This window comes from Choloepus didactylus, chromosome 10 (genome assembly GCF_015220235.1).
Source record: "Choloepus didactylus isolate mChoDid1 chromosome 10, mChoDid1.pri, whole genome shotgun sequence".
NCBI classification, from domain to species: Eukaryota; Metazoa; Chordata; class Mammalia; order Pilosa; family Megalonychidae; genus Choloepus; species Choloepus didactylus.
This window is the reverse complement of record NC_051316.1, coordinates 110,701,719-110,716,715: the sequence shown is the minus strand read 5'-3', so window position 1 is coordinate 110,716,715 and position 14,997 is coordinate 110,701,719. Positions and strand designations below refer to the sequence as shown.

General features: G+C 38.8%; 1 protein-coding gene across 4 annotated transcripts in view; it reads right to left on the bottom strand.

Annotated features, from left to right (window-relative positions):
• The window catches only part of KIAA1958 (KIAA1958 ortholog), a 231,923-nt gene extending 219,658 nt beyond the window's left edge, over window positions 1-12,265 (bottom strand). For 3 of the 4 annotated variants that reach the window (XM_037797927.1, XM_037797923.1, XM_037797925.1), the window contains exon 1: window positions 12,079-12,265. The gene's annotated coding sequence lies outside the window, so the exon portion shown is untranslated. Of the gene's footprint in view, window positions 1-11,508; window positions 11,878-12,078 lie in introns of those variants that run through there. The other variant, XM_037797926.1, reaches the window with a different exon arrangement.
• Window positions 12,266-14,997: the final 2,732 nt, after the last annotated feature.

The following is a 14,997-nucleotide window of genomic DNA, read 5'->3' as shown; positions in this document are numbered from 1 at the left end:
ACCAGTAAACAAAAAAAAAAAAAAGAAGAAGAAGAAGAAAAAAGCTAAGGTAGCTATACCAATATTAGGCAAAAGAGATTTTAAATGCAAAAATGCTATCAGAGATAAAGGACACCAAATACTTATAAAACAGGCAATTCACCAATTAGGAATAACAATCATAAATATTTATGCACCTAATCAAAGTGCCTTAAAGTACTAGAGGCAAACACTGGTAAAACTGAAGGGAGTAATAAACTTTTCTAAAATAATAGTGGGAGACTTCAACAGACAACTATTTTCAATAGATTGAACTACTAAAAAGAGGATCAATAAGGAAACAGAGAATCTAAATAATATGCTAAATGAACTAGACCTAACAGACATATATAGAAGAATACTGACCCCTAAACAGCAGGATATACGTTCTTCTAAATTGCTCATGGAACATTCTCCAGGATAGACCATACACTGGAGCACAAAATAGGTCCTGATAAATTAAAAAAACTGAAATTATACAAAGCACTTTCTCTGATCATAATGGAGTGAGAAGCTGGAAATCAATAACAACTGGAGGACTGGAAATTTCACAAACATACAGAGGTTAAACAAAATGCTCTTAAACAATCAGTGGACCAAAAAAGAAATTGCAAGACAAATCAGTAAATATCTCAAGATAAATGAAAACAAGAACACAGCACATCAAAACTTATGGGATGGGGGAAGTGTTGAGACAAAAATTTATAGCCCCAAACCTCTATGTTAAAAAGGAAGAAAGAGCTAAAATCAAAAACTTAACTGAACAACTGGAGAAACTGGAGAAAGAATAGCAAACTAACCCCAAGGCAAGCAGAAGGAAAGAAATAACAAAGATGAGAGAAGAAATAAAAGAAATGGAGAATAAAAAAAGAGACTCAATAAAATCAAAAGTTAGTTATTTGAGACCAATAAAATTGACATACCGTTAGCTAGACTGACAAAGACAAAAAGAGAGAAGATGCAAAAAATAAAATCAGAAATAAGCAAGAGGTCATTACCACAGACCCCAAAGAAAAAAAAAAGATCATAAGTGGATACTATGAACTGTATACCAAAAAACTAGACAACTATATTTATACAGGACAACTTCCTAGAAACACGTGAAAAACTGACAAGAAACTTAAGACCTCAGCAAACCAATCACAAGTAAACAGACTGAACCAGTCTTCACAAACCTCCTAACAAAGAAAACCTCAGGACCAGATGGCTTCATAGGCAAATTTTACCAAGCATTTCAAGAAGAGTTAGCACCATTACTGCTTAAATTCTTCCAAAAATTGAAGAAAGGAACACCATCTAGCTCATTCTGTGGAGCCAATATCACTCTAATACCAAAGCCTCATAAAGATACTACAAGGAAAGAAAACTACAGACCAATCTTTCTAATGAAGATAGATGCAAAAATCCTCATCCAACAGAACATTAAAAGAATTATACAACATGACCAAGTGGGTTTTATTCCAGATATGCGAGGGTGGTTTAACACAAGATAATCAATGTAATACACCACATCAACAAATCGAAAGGGAAAAAACACATGACCATCTCAATGGCGGCAGAAAAGGTATCTGAAAGAAATTCAGCATCCTGTCCTGATTAAAACACACCGAAAGCTAGGAATTGAAGGAAATTTTCTCAACACAATAAACAGCATATATGAAAAACGCACAGTTAACATCATACTCAATGGTGAGAGACTGAAAGATTGAGAACAAGAGAAGGATGCCCACTGTTACCACTGTTTTTCAGCTTTGTGCTAGATGTTTTAGCTAGAGCAATTAGGCAAGAAAAAAATAAAAGGCATCCAAAGTGAAAAGGAAGAAGTAAAACTCTCACTATTTGCAGATAACATACTATATTTTGAAAATCCCAAAAAAAAACACAACAAAGCTACCTGAGCTAATAAACAAGTTCAGCAAAGTGGCAGGAAACAAGATCAACATGCAAAAATCAGTAGTGTTTCTATACACTAGCAATGCACTATCCGAGGAGATATTCAAGAAAAAAATTCCATTCACAATAGCAACTTTAGAATCAAATACCTTGGAATAAATTTAACCAAGGATGTAAAGGACTTGTACACAGAAAACTAAAAAACATTGCTAAAAGATATTTTAAAAAGACCTAAATAAATGGAAAGACATTCTGTGTTCATGGATTAGAAGGCTAAATGTTCTTAAGATATCAATTCTACCCAAACTGATCTACAGATTCAACAAAATCCCAATCAAAATTCCAATAACCTACTTTGCAGAAATGGGAAAAATGGTTATTAAATTTCTTTGGAAGGGTAAGGGTCTTGAATATCCAAAAACATCTTGAAAAATAAGAATGACATTGGAGGACTCACACTTCCTGACTTTAAAGCATATTATAAAGCCACATGGTCAAAACAGCAGAGTACTGGCATAAAGACAGACATATTCATTAATGGAATTAAATTGAGGGTTCAGAAATAGACCCTGAGATCTACAGTCAATTGATTTTTGACAAGGTTCCCAAGTTCACTCAACTGGGACAGTACAATCTTTTGAATAAGTGGTCTTGGGAGAACTGGATATTCATACCCAAATGAATGAAAGAGGACCCCTATCTCACACCCTATCCAAAAATTAACTCAAAATGGATCAAAGACCTAAACATAAGAACTGGTACCATAAAACTCAAAGAAAAAAATCTAAGGAAATATCTTCAAGATCTACTGATAGGCAGTATTTTCTTAGACTTTACACCTAAAGCACAAACAACGAAAGAAAAACTAGATAAATGGGACCTCCTCAAAACTGAATACTAGTGTGTTTCAAAGGACTTTAGCAAAAGGGTGAAAAGGCAGCTGACTCAATAAGAGAAAATATTTGGAACCACATAAATGATAAGGGTTTGATATTCTACAACAGAACAATAAAAAGACAAACAACCCAATATAAAAATGGGCAAAAGACATGAACAGATATTTTTCCAAAGAGGAAATACAAAAGTCTAAAAAGATGTTCAACTTCACTAGCTATTAGGGAAATGGAAATCAAAACCACAATGAGATATTTCACATCTACTAGAATGGCCACTTTTAAACAAACAGGAAAACTACAAGTGTTATAGAGGATATGGAGAAATAGAAACATTTATTCATTGCTGGTGGGCATGTAAAGTGGTGCAGCTGCTGTGGAGAACAGTTTATCATTTCCTCAGGAAGTGAAGTATAGAGTTACCTCACAATCCGGCAATCCTGCTACTCAGTAGATACCCAGGTCTGAAAGCTGAGACACTTGCACACCAATGTTCACAGCAGCTAAACTGCTAAAAGATGGAAACAATCCAAGTGTCCATCAACAAATAAATGGACAAACAAAATGTGGTATATACATACAATGGAATATTATTCAGCAGTAAGAAAGAAGTCCTGAAGCATGCGACAACATGGATGAACCTTGAGGACATTATGTTAAGTGAAATAAGTCAGACACAAAAGTACAAATATTTCATGATCTCACTGGCATGAACTAATTATAATATGTAAACTCATAGACATAAAATATAGAAAATAGGTTACCAGGATATGGAATGAGGCTAAAGAATGTAGAGTGGCAGCTTAATATGTGCAGAATTTTTAATTAGGTTGGACTTCAACGTTTAGAAATGAATAGAAGTGACAGTAGCATGTTATGAGTATAATTAACAGTGCTGAATTGTGGGTGAATGTGGTGAAAGGGGAAGTTTAGACTCATTACATCACCAGAAGGAAAGCTCAAGGTGAAAACATGGGAATATATAACAGTGAATCTTACAGTGGATGATTGTGATTAACTGTACAAATATAAAAATGTTCTTTCATGAACTAGAACTTCTGTGTGACAATACTAGAGGGATATATGGGAGTAATATTAAGATATTACTGCTAACTTTAGACTATAGTTAGCAGTAATATCTTAACATATCTTAATATTGTTTCATCAACAGTAACAAATGTACCATACTAATACTAAGAGTCAGTAACAGGGCAGGATTAGGGATATGGGACATTTTAGTGTGCTGGTTCGGATCTGTTACGTACCCATAAAGGCCATGTTCTTTTAGTCCAATCTTGTGGGGCAGACCTACTGTGGGTAGGACCTTTTCACTAGATTATTTCCATGGAGATGTGACCTCACCCATTCAAGGTGGGTCTTAATTAGCTTACTGGAGTCCTTAGGAGAGCTCAGGGAGAGAGAGCTCAGAGCTGACAGAGATCCAGATGCTTGGAGATGCAGACAGAAATATGTTGGAGATGCTAGGCTAAAAGACAAAGCCCAGAGTTTGCCCTCGAGAAGCTAAGTGAGAACCCATGGATGCTTGAAGAGAAAGCCACTGGAATCACAAGCTAAAAGCAACGCAACCTGGGAGCAAACGACCAGCAGATGCCAGCCACGTGCCTTCCCAGCTGACACCACCGGCCTTTCTTCAGTGAAAGTATCCTCTTGTCAATGCCTTAGTTTGGACACTTTCATGGCCTTAGAACTGTAAATTTGTAACCTAATAAATCCCCTTTATAAAAGCCAATCCATTTCTGATATATTGCATTTCGGCAGCTTTAGCAAACGGAACATTTAGTCTTTCATTTCTTTTTCTGGAGTAATGAAAATATTCTAAAATTGATCATGGTGATGAATGCACAACTATGTGATGATACTGTGAGCCACTGATTGTATACTTTGGATGGATTGTATGGTGTGTGAATATATCTCAACAAAATTGCATTTAAAAAATCCACAATGGGATATCACGACTCACTCATCAGAATGGCTAAAATAAATAATGACAACACCAAATACTGGGGAGGATACGGAGAAACTGGATTACTTACACATCGCTTGTAGGAATGTGAAATGGTACTCTGGAAAGGTTTGGCAGTCACTGTAAAATCTAAACATACAACTACTGTGTACACAGCAATTACACTCTGTGTATATATCCCAGAGAAATGAAAAACTCATGTTCATGCCAAAACCTGTACAAAAACAGCTTTATTTGTAATAGCCAAAAACTGGGATCAGCCCAGGTTTCCTTCAGCAAGCAAATGGTTAAACAAACTGTGGTACATCCATGGAATACTAGTCAGCAATAAAATGAAGCAAACTATTGATATATACAATAAACTAGATGAAACTCCAGGGAATTATGCTGAGAAAATAAAAGCCAATTCCACAAGGTTACATACTTTATAATTACATTTATATAAGACTTTTTAAAAGGGGGTGAGATAAGAGGTGGGGCAGAGGTTGCAGGGGGTTGTAATTGGACGGGCTGATAGAAACAGGAATCTACACAGGAATTGTATCTGAACCTAATGCACACACAGAAGAGTGCCATTAAAACTGAAGAAATCTGAATAAGACTGGTGGATTGTATCAATATCAATATCCTGGTTGTGATATTGTACTACAGTTTTGCAAAATGTTACTGTTGGAGGAAACTGGACAAAGTATACAAGGAATCTCACTGTACTAACAAGAGACCCAAGAGAACAAAAAGAAAACAACGGAACAGAATAAATACTAAAAACTATAATACAAGAAAACATTTATGAAAAAATACTGGGGCCAATATAAAACACACTGTATATGTGGGAAAATCAACAGAGAACAGCTAACACTCATAGTTGAAACAACAGTCACCTGTAATAGAAAGAAGATCGTATTGGTATTAAATACTGACAGTGACAGTTTATACCAGAATGCAATACAGCAGGACTTGGCAAACTATGGCTCGTGGGCTAAATCTGGCCCACTGCTCAGTTTTGTAAGTAAAGTTTTATTGGAACACAACCATGCTCCTTCATACACGTACTCTTCATAGCTGATTTTGCACTACAATGGCAAAGCTGAGTAGTTGTAACAGATCATATGTCCCACAAAGCCTAAAATATTTACTATCTGGCCCTTGGCAGAAAAATTTTGCTGACCACTGCAACAAAGTAACATATTTAAGATACTTGAAGAAAGAGAAATACAAGACAAGTATTTTTATTCAGCCAAACTGACCTTCAAACATAAAAGCCACAGATAAAGTTTTAAATATGAAAGATATTACCCGCATGAGTATTATGAGGAGTCACTGAGCTTCAGACTACAAATGAGGATTACAGAAGCTTGAGCATAAGGATTGGTGTTGAACACTGAATATATTAACTGTAGAACTAAGACTAAATGCCAGACAAAGTGTTAACAGAGTAGTAATGTGAAACATACAGGGCGAACAGATAGAATTCAGAAATCTTAGGGAGCAGGAATTGATGGGTCTGGGGGCTTGATGATGTATGGAAGTCAGGACTGAGAAAAAGGGAAGAGTCACCAATAAGTCCTCATTTCTAGACTGGGAAGATGAGTGGAAGGGGGTACCAGTCACTCTAGGGAATACAAGTGAAGACATGGATTTGAAGAGGAAGATAAGTTATCAAGTTCAGGACATGCTGAATGTGAACTGACTGTGGAACACCCAAGTGAATACGTCCACTCAGTAGTTGAATACAAAGACCTATATTCAGAGGAGAGGCGCTGACTGAATATTAACACTGGGGAGTCATCAGCCAAGGGATGTGTGAAACCACCAGGATGGTATATAACTTACATGCAAGTAGCAAGGTCAATATCTGAAAATGAACACCAAAAGAAAACCATCCTCAGAACTCACAAGAAAATAACAGCAAACACCACTGAATTTGGCCACTTTGATATTCACCAATATTCCAAACCAATTATTAAGGATTTTCTACTCTAAACCATTCAAAATAAAATATTTTAAATAATGAAAATGAAGAGTGAATAAAAACAAAATAAAGGCTTTAACTATCCACTTTGGCAACTTTTAATGACATACGGAGTTGATCATATTGCTCCGTATTGGGCCTGGCACTCAAGTGTCAGACTGCCAGTAAGTAAAAAAGACATAAAAGATGAAATCACTATAAAAGCACACATATGACAAGGGGTGACCGTGTTGACTATGAAAGCCTTGTGGATCACAGTCCTTTTATCCAGTGTTTGGATGGATGAGTAGAAAAATGGGGACAAAAAACTAAATGAAACATAGGGTAGGGGGGGAGGAGGATTTGGGTGTTCTTTTTTACTTTGATTTTTTATTCTTATTTTCACTTTTTCTGGTACAAGGAAAATGTTCAAAAATAGACTGGGATGATGAATGCAGAACTGTATGATGGTACTGTGAACTGACTGTACACTTTGGATGGTTGTATGGTATGTGAATATATCTCAACAAAATTGAATAAAAAAATAAAAAATCACAAATAAAGAGAGAAGGGCATGAAAGGCAAAAGAAGGGAGAAGTAGGCTGGGAGGAAGAAGTAGCCCTAGCTGGGTAGAAATTCACAAATATTGTTAATCCCGTCCCAGAAATATGAAGCCCTCAAGAGAAAAGCAGAACTTCTGACATGCTTTTAAAAATGCAATGATAAAATTAAACACAATAAAAATAATAAATGTTTACAAGAGAAAGTGGACATTTTATTAAAGAGACACAATATTTGCAATTAAAAAGAGACAGAAAATGTTAATCTGGTGTCAATTTTGAGGAAAACCAAAAACCAAAAGAGAATCCACCCAAGACATGTTCTATACCTGAGAAAAGATATTAAAAAGATAAATGAATAATCCAAAAACAACTCAGCCAAGCACGGAAAAGCAATGGAGGCAACCTGGGAAAATTCTCTGGAAATTAAAGTTTTAAAAATGTTTCAGTTAATGGAATCCTTGGGAGTTAAACAAAAACATCTGCAGTCATCAAGTGAAAAAATACATGCAGTAAGTTTTAACAGAATTCTTGTTCTTTGTAGGTTCCCTTTTTAAAACAAACATACATGTTAAAACAAACATATAATAGTTACTAGCAATTCTACACACAGTACTTTTAGCCCCACATCTATGGTTACGGAAGCCACAGATTTCAGAAGAATACGGTGGATCAGAGAGCTATTCTCCAACTTGCAGCTTCTAAGAGGAGATCACCTTGGACTCCCCAAGGGAGACCTTGGCGGATGAGAAGGAAAAAAGATATTGTGACAATGTATCATTTAAAGATAATTATTTTAATGTATTCAAAAGTTCCTTAAAAGTTTTAACATCTTATTAAAGTTACATTTCACATGAAATTGTATGGTTTATCTTTTGAGATGCATATGATGTTACTCTTCTTTGTTATGATTTTACTTTTTTTGTTACAAAAATATTACTGATGTCCTAAACTACATCCCTTTGTTTAGTATATTATTTGATAAAGTGTTTCTGAAATATATCCTCTTTGTCACTAAAGACACTGGCATTGCCAATTTGAAAACAGTGAAAAAGCTCTATAACCATTTAAGTATAAGACTTTGTAAAACAGATTTGAATACAGCTGCATAATCTTTCTCCAGAAAAGTCTATTAAACTTTGTTGGCACTGGATGCAAAATAAAATTCAAAACTTTGCATTCAGTACATTTGGTTTCTTGACCTTTATTTGAATTTAAGACTAAGCTTTACCAAACAACAAAATTTACACTGTAACTAGCCAACCACAGTCCTCATTATGGAATCTGTGCAGTGCATTTGTTACCTAGGAAACAGACCAGCACGCAGGCAGAGTGCAATTTCAGTCTAGCAAAAGAATTCTCCAATCCTGCTGGTAAATAAAGTCCATAAATCAACTAATCAGAAGCAAGGTCAAGAAGTATCACATAAGAGTTAAGCTCTATGGAAACTTTTTTTTTTAAAGGAAAAAAGAAACCTATGGGATTTCTTTGGGAATCTATGTAGATCTCTTAAGTGAATATTTTGAGCAGGTTTCTTTACCAACACAAACTGTCAGGAAATAAACTGTTCAAAATAAATGGCTTCTCTCCAATCTTCTGCGTCTCTATTTTTGACAATATTTAAGAGAAAAAGCTTCTTTAGAGCCAGCATCATACAGCTGGTAGCAGAATATTAATTCAAGAATGAATTCTGCATTTTCAGGCAATCATCATGGGCTTGTGCTGTTCTTAAACAATGAAGGAGAAAGCCTGGGAGGTCACTGCCCACACCTCTCACAGTCAGACTTGCTCCCCCACCAGGTTACAAAAACTAGACCTGAAAGTCAAAAGACCTTAAAAGAAAAAAAAAAAAAAGGACTTGAAAGTCACAGACCTATTATAAAGAACCAAACTGTAACTGAGCAGCTTTCCATTTACTTATTATGAATTCCAATGCTAGTCATTTGAGGGTTCCAGTTAACATCAAGTGGCCATTTAAAATTTTCTTTAATAATGCTACATTCAGGAAAATGCTGATTTTAAAGCCTATCAAATTTAACAGTGGACATTATAGTGTTGTTTTAAAAAACGAAACTGGTAAATGTCAGTTTACACTGCTCAGGCATACTTAAAAATCCAATTTTACACAAATTCAAAATTTCTGAAAGTGGCATCTATTTGTCATAAAATAAAAAGCAGTAGGAAAAAATATTTCAACTGTGAAAAGTGAAAACTAGTTAATATGCCTTCCTCAACACCAACTTACCAAAAGGGAAATCAATTGAAAACACTGAAGATTCTCTGGAATACATCTTGATTACACTGAAATATTAATGTTAATTATACAAAAATAAAAAAGTTAATACCTACATAGCACAGTCAAAAAAGAAAACTAGTTTTATCCTCTAGCCAGCCTGCTAAATCCAAGAAGACTGTTAGCCGTAACTACAGCTTTGATAAAGCAATTCTCATTACAGTCTACACTCTGTTAATGCTGTGTTTACTCTGTGACTCTTTGTTAAACCTTATCACTCCCACTGGACAGCCTTGTAAATACAGAAACAAGCAATTCAATTTGTTAGCTTATCTTTTTTAATACTTCAAAGAGCTGATGAAGAGTATGTGTATCTAAGTTAAGAGGCAAAACTCTGGGAGTTGTTTAGAACTACACTCCAGGATTCATGATGAAGCGTGAACAAATTTCAGTACCAATCTTCTTTGGGCCATCCTTAACGGGAAAGGAAAAGAAACTAGCATTTTGTTAAGAGTCTAACAGAGCCATGTACTGAGCTCTGAGCCTTTGTGCAGTTTCAAATCATTTACCTAATCTACACTGGAAGTCAAAACAGGAACTAATAAAATTTGATCAACTCAAAGGGACTGGCCTGATCATTGTTAGATGTAACTTCAAAGAGGTTTTAAACATGCATAAATGAACATTCTAGGCATTTATAAAATTGGTCATGTAATAATATTAATCGTCTATGTATCTGGGGCAACAATCTAGGATAAATTTTTCTCTTTAGAAAGAGATCACTATTTTAGGCATACTAAACTGTCTCTTCTTTATAATGAAAAAAGTTAATTTGCCTAATTAAAAGTGGATTATGTAGTATATTATTTTCTGATGAATTTCTACATCAGACCTGAAGAAAATCTAAATAACAAATGCTTTTACAACATGTTTTTCCAAGTTTAGATGATAATGCTTCTTTTTAAAGAAAGACTGTTTTCTATATATAGATTCTTACATATAGTTGTCTGAGTATCCTCCAATACTGTTTTATAAAATTTCCTTTTTAACTGCCAGACTTAAGTTTATCAACATAGATTCTCACATACTAGGAAAAAAATTTTTTTGAGTCTCCAGAAATGAGCAGCAGATTGAAATTAATAAAAATATATAAACCTACACCTACATTAAAATTCTGAATCTGTAAAAAATGAATTTTCTGGGCGTTTATTCAACTTCATTTATTATTTGAATATCTACAAACACATAGCAACTGTTCATAAGAAACTTAGCCAGCTAATTAAATACTATAAATCAGAAATATCACCCTTCAGTACTTTTCAAAACACTAAATCCACCATATACAATCCAATCCAATAGACACATAGATGCAGAGAATAAAATAGGGAAAACACAGCGAGAACATTCATGTTCTCCCCATATGTTGTCAAAGATCTCGTATCTTAACACAGCAAAAATGAAGATTTTGCTTGCCTGAACGGAAAGCTAGAAAATTGTTTATTGCACTCCAATTTAACCTCTGCCATGGAAGCTGTCACTACCTGACTCGCTTGTTAACTGTTCATTTAATAGGGAGACAATTCTGTCATGTTAATCCTAAGGAAATGGAAAATAATAGAACTTTACTTTAAAACTTAAAATATATATAAACATAATTGTAAAAATCACTCCCAGGTTCATCTTTTTTCTTCTTCTTCCTGTCTCTATTCTTAAAACAACAACAACAACAAAAAGCCATCAAAAAACCGAAATCAGGCTTTTGATCTCTGGTCCGATTTCGGTCAGCCCAACCTCCCCTACCCAGAGGGATACATTTCTTGATAATTTAATAACAAACACACACAAGTCACTGTGCGCAGCCTCAGATGGGGGAGTGGAGAGGGCAGAAAAGCCTTTCGGAGAAAGCCCTCCTCCGTTAGAAACAATAAACACGGGACGAAGCGATGCACGTTCCTGCACACACGCCCCAAACGCACCTCGGTGTGCCTTCGGTTGAGGGAAACAAGTAGGGCAAAGCCCTAAACCACCGCTCCTTTTCTATCTCTCTCTCCAAGACCACCTCAAGACTTGGAAAGTAGAAGGGACAGATCTTTTCTTTCTCCTTCCCGTCCTCCTTTCCACCTCAAACAGAAGCCAGAGCAGGAGCGGCCGAACCAGACCCACGCAGCGCGCCGCGGCCGCCGCGGCCACAGGAGATGCTGGGCGGCGGGCGCGGGCCGGCCCGGGAGGAGCAGACACCAGACAGAGCGGCGGCCGCCACTGCCGCCGGCGCTCGCTCCCCGAGCCCGCGGGGTCTCCGCCCCTCAGCCCCCCAAGCCCGTCGTCGCCCACGTCCGGCCGCCCGGGTCTCCGTCCTCCCTCCCGACTGCTTCCCCTCCCACCCCCCAAGAGGAGACAAAAGGAGGGTTCAGCCGGGTCACTGCTCGCCAGGCGAAAGAGAGGCAGAACCGACCCCAGCGCGGCCGCCCCCCACACAAAGGGGCTCCTCCGCCCGGGTCGCAGCTTTGGCGCGCTCGTCCCCGCCCCGCGCGCGGACTCTCACCCACCTGCAGGTGTCTGTGCGTCTGTCCATAGGAACGCGGGCGGTGGGGGGGCCTGCCGGCGCCGGGAAGCCCGGGCTGGACGGGGCGGGACGGAGGGGAGGAGGGAGAACGGCCGGAGAGACGGGGACCGAAAGCAAGCGGCGCGGGGAAGGCGCCCGGCGGGCGGCGGCAGACGCGCGGGGCCGGGGGCGGGGGCGCCAGCCTGACTCGGCCGACCGGCGCGCGCCTCTCCGTGCGCCCCGGGCTCCGCACGCCCGGCTCGGAGCGCTGCTGGCGGGCGGGGGAAGTGGGGGTGGAGGGGAGGGGCGGGGCGCGGGCGGGGCGGGCCGGCGAGCGGGGCGGGGGCTCGGACCCCGGGCTCCAGCCGCCGCCGGAAACGCGCTTTGGTCGGCGAGACCCACAGGAAGTGTGTAACGACACGTCCTACGACACACACCGAGCTCGCAGCCGTCGCTGCCCCGAGGAGGTGTGGACGGATCCTCGTGCTGCTTACACGCGGCCACTCAGCGCCTGGCGCCCGGGCCGGGGAGGGGTGTAACAACCCGCTCTCCGCGCGCGAGAGCTCAGTCTCCGCTGCTCGGGCGGGTGTGGCGCTCGTGCTCTCCGCTACATCTCTTAGGTGGGCAGCGCGCCTTCCTACCACCCGCCATGGCCCGCGGTCCTCGCTGCCCGTCGGAGGCCCATATAGGTCCACCTAAAATGCAGTGAGTAGTGAGCAGACAGAACCTGCTCGGTTCGTGAGGTGCGTGGCACCTGTTATATCGCACCGAGCACAGTCACCCCTACTCCCGGAGTGGAAGAACAAACACCTCTAATCAGTGTACGCACAACGCAGGCACTGCTGCCCTGTGGAGGTTCCTTATATCCAACAACACACACACATATCCCACGTGGGAGGAGGAGTATTTTAATAACACCTAAAACACACTAAGTCTAGCTCCTCCATCACCCCAGGGAGCGAGCGTACAAGGACACCTGCACGACTCGGCACAGTAGAGGTGTCCGGATGTGCTACATGCTGCCAGCCTTCCTCCTCCACCTTTATTTTACCTAAGTCACACTTTTGTAAAGGTTACTGTGTTCCCGGGCTTTGCTCTAAATACCGGATATTGGTTTATTTAATCCCAGCAACTGTGCAGTGGGTGCTATTACCATCCCCATTTTATGAATGAGGAAACTGAGGTACAGAGAAATCAAAGCACCTGCCTAAATTCACATTTTAGTAGGTGGCAGAGTCCAAATTTCATCTCGGGCAGTCTGGCTCTAGATTCTAATCCCCTTTACACTTACAGCACTAAGCATCTCCAAAATAATAATAACGGTAATAACATTTAGAGCATATTTGATTAGCCTTAGGTGGTGCCCACATCTTGGCTTCACCCAATTTATGACAAGAACCTCAGTCACTCTTATCCATGAGGTAGGTGAAGGGAGAGAGAGAAAAAGACTCACTTCTGAACAAAGGAGAAAGGATCTAGGGTCATCCAACATCCAGATGGATAATTTCCCTAGTCACCTCAGGCACACTCTTTCTTGTATAACAGCCTCTACCAACCCCTCAGTCTCTATCCAGAATCCAGCAGATTCAAGTTGATATTCTTAATACCTTGCTCTATCAACACTTTTCCCTGGCTAGAATAAATAGTTCGTGTGAACATTCTTGACAAAATTCTGTAAAAAAAAAAAAAAAAAAAAAGAAGAAGAAGAAGAAAAGAAAAGAAAAGAAAAAAAATAGTTAATTACATATTTCAAAGATGCATGCAATCCCACTTTCGTAAAGGGGATTTCCATCATGATGAATTTTTTAAATGTTATAGGCTTCCAACTACTGATGGAAACTAACTCTCCCATTGAGAACTACAAAAGCCAAATTTTAAAATAAATTAACAATAAATTTTAAAAGTAAAGCCATTAGAGAGCAATCAAAGCAGCCGAGGCTTGAGAATCCAAGAGCTCAGGTAAAAGGGAGACACAATTAAATGAGTCCTACATTCTCAGCCACTTTTCCTTTTTTGGGACATTGTTGATTTGTGTCTGGGGATATAGAGGCTGTGCAGAATGGCATCCTAGAACTTTGGAGATAAAAAAATTGGAGGTAAAGTCTATCAAAGCACCTAGTATTAGAAGCCAAGATCCCAGAGAAAAGACAATCACAGAAAAATGAGAATATCACTCTACATGCCATTTCTCCTCAAAGCATTTGCAGATTCCTAACCGGTGTATACAAGGGGCAAGAAGCCAAGGAACCAAGCGGAAAGCCACTGCTAAGAGAGAAATAATATCTAAGCAGAAATTTTTTTGGCAGTCTCATGGTGCTGGAAAGAATTAAATGGGAAGAGGAGCCCAGGTAAACACCCCAAGTTTTCAGTTTAGACCTTTGAAGAAATACACCTTGTGAGTAAACGAAAATCTGAGATAGTAAACGAAATCTGAGATAGTCTTAATAATGCCTGAAACACAGCCTTGAACTGTCTCAGTCACTGGTTGAATCAAGGTGATCTTCCCATTTTCTCTCTAACTGCCAGAAAAAATTAAATACTCTTTGTTGGAAGAGTCTATTCTATTTCATACAGAGATCTGGCATTCCATTAAAAATTACCAAATTTGATTGGCTTTGCTATTTCTGAAAAAAAAAAAAAAAGGCTGCTGGAGCTTTGATTTGATTAGGGTTGCCTTGAATCTGTCAACTGCTGTGGGTAGTATTAACATCTTAACAAAATTAAATCATCCAATCCATGATCACAGGGTGTCTTTATGTTTATTTGTGTCTTATTTCTTTCAGCATTAATTTGTACTATTCAGTGTACAAGTCTTATAGCCTTGGTTAAATTTATTCCTGGATATTTTATTCTTTTAGATGTTACTGTAAATGGAATTTTCTTCATTTCCTTTTCAGATTATTTGCTGATGCATAGGAACAGC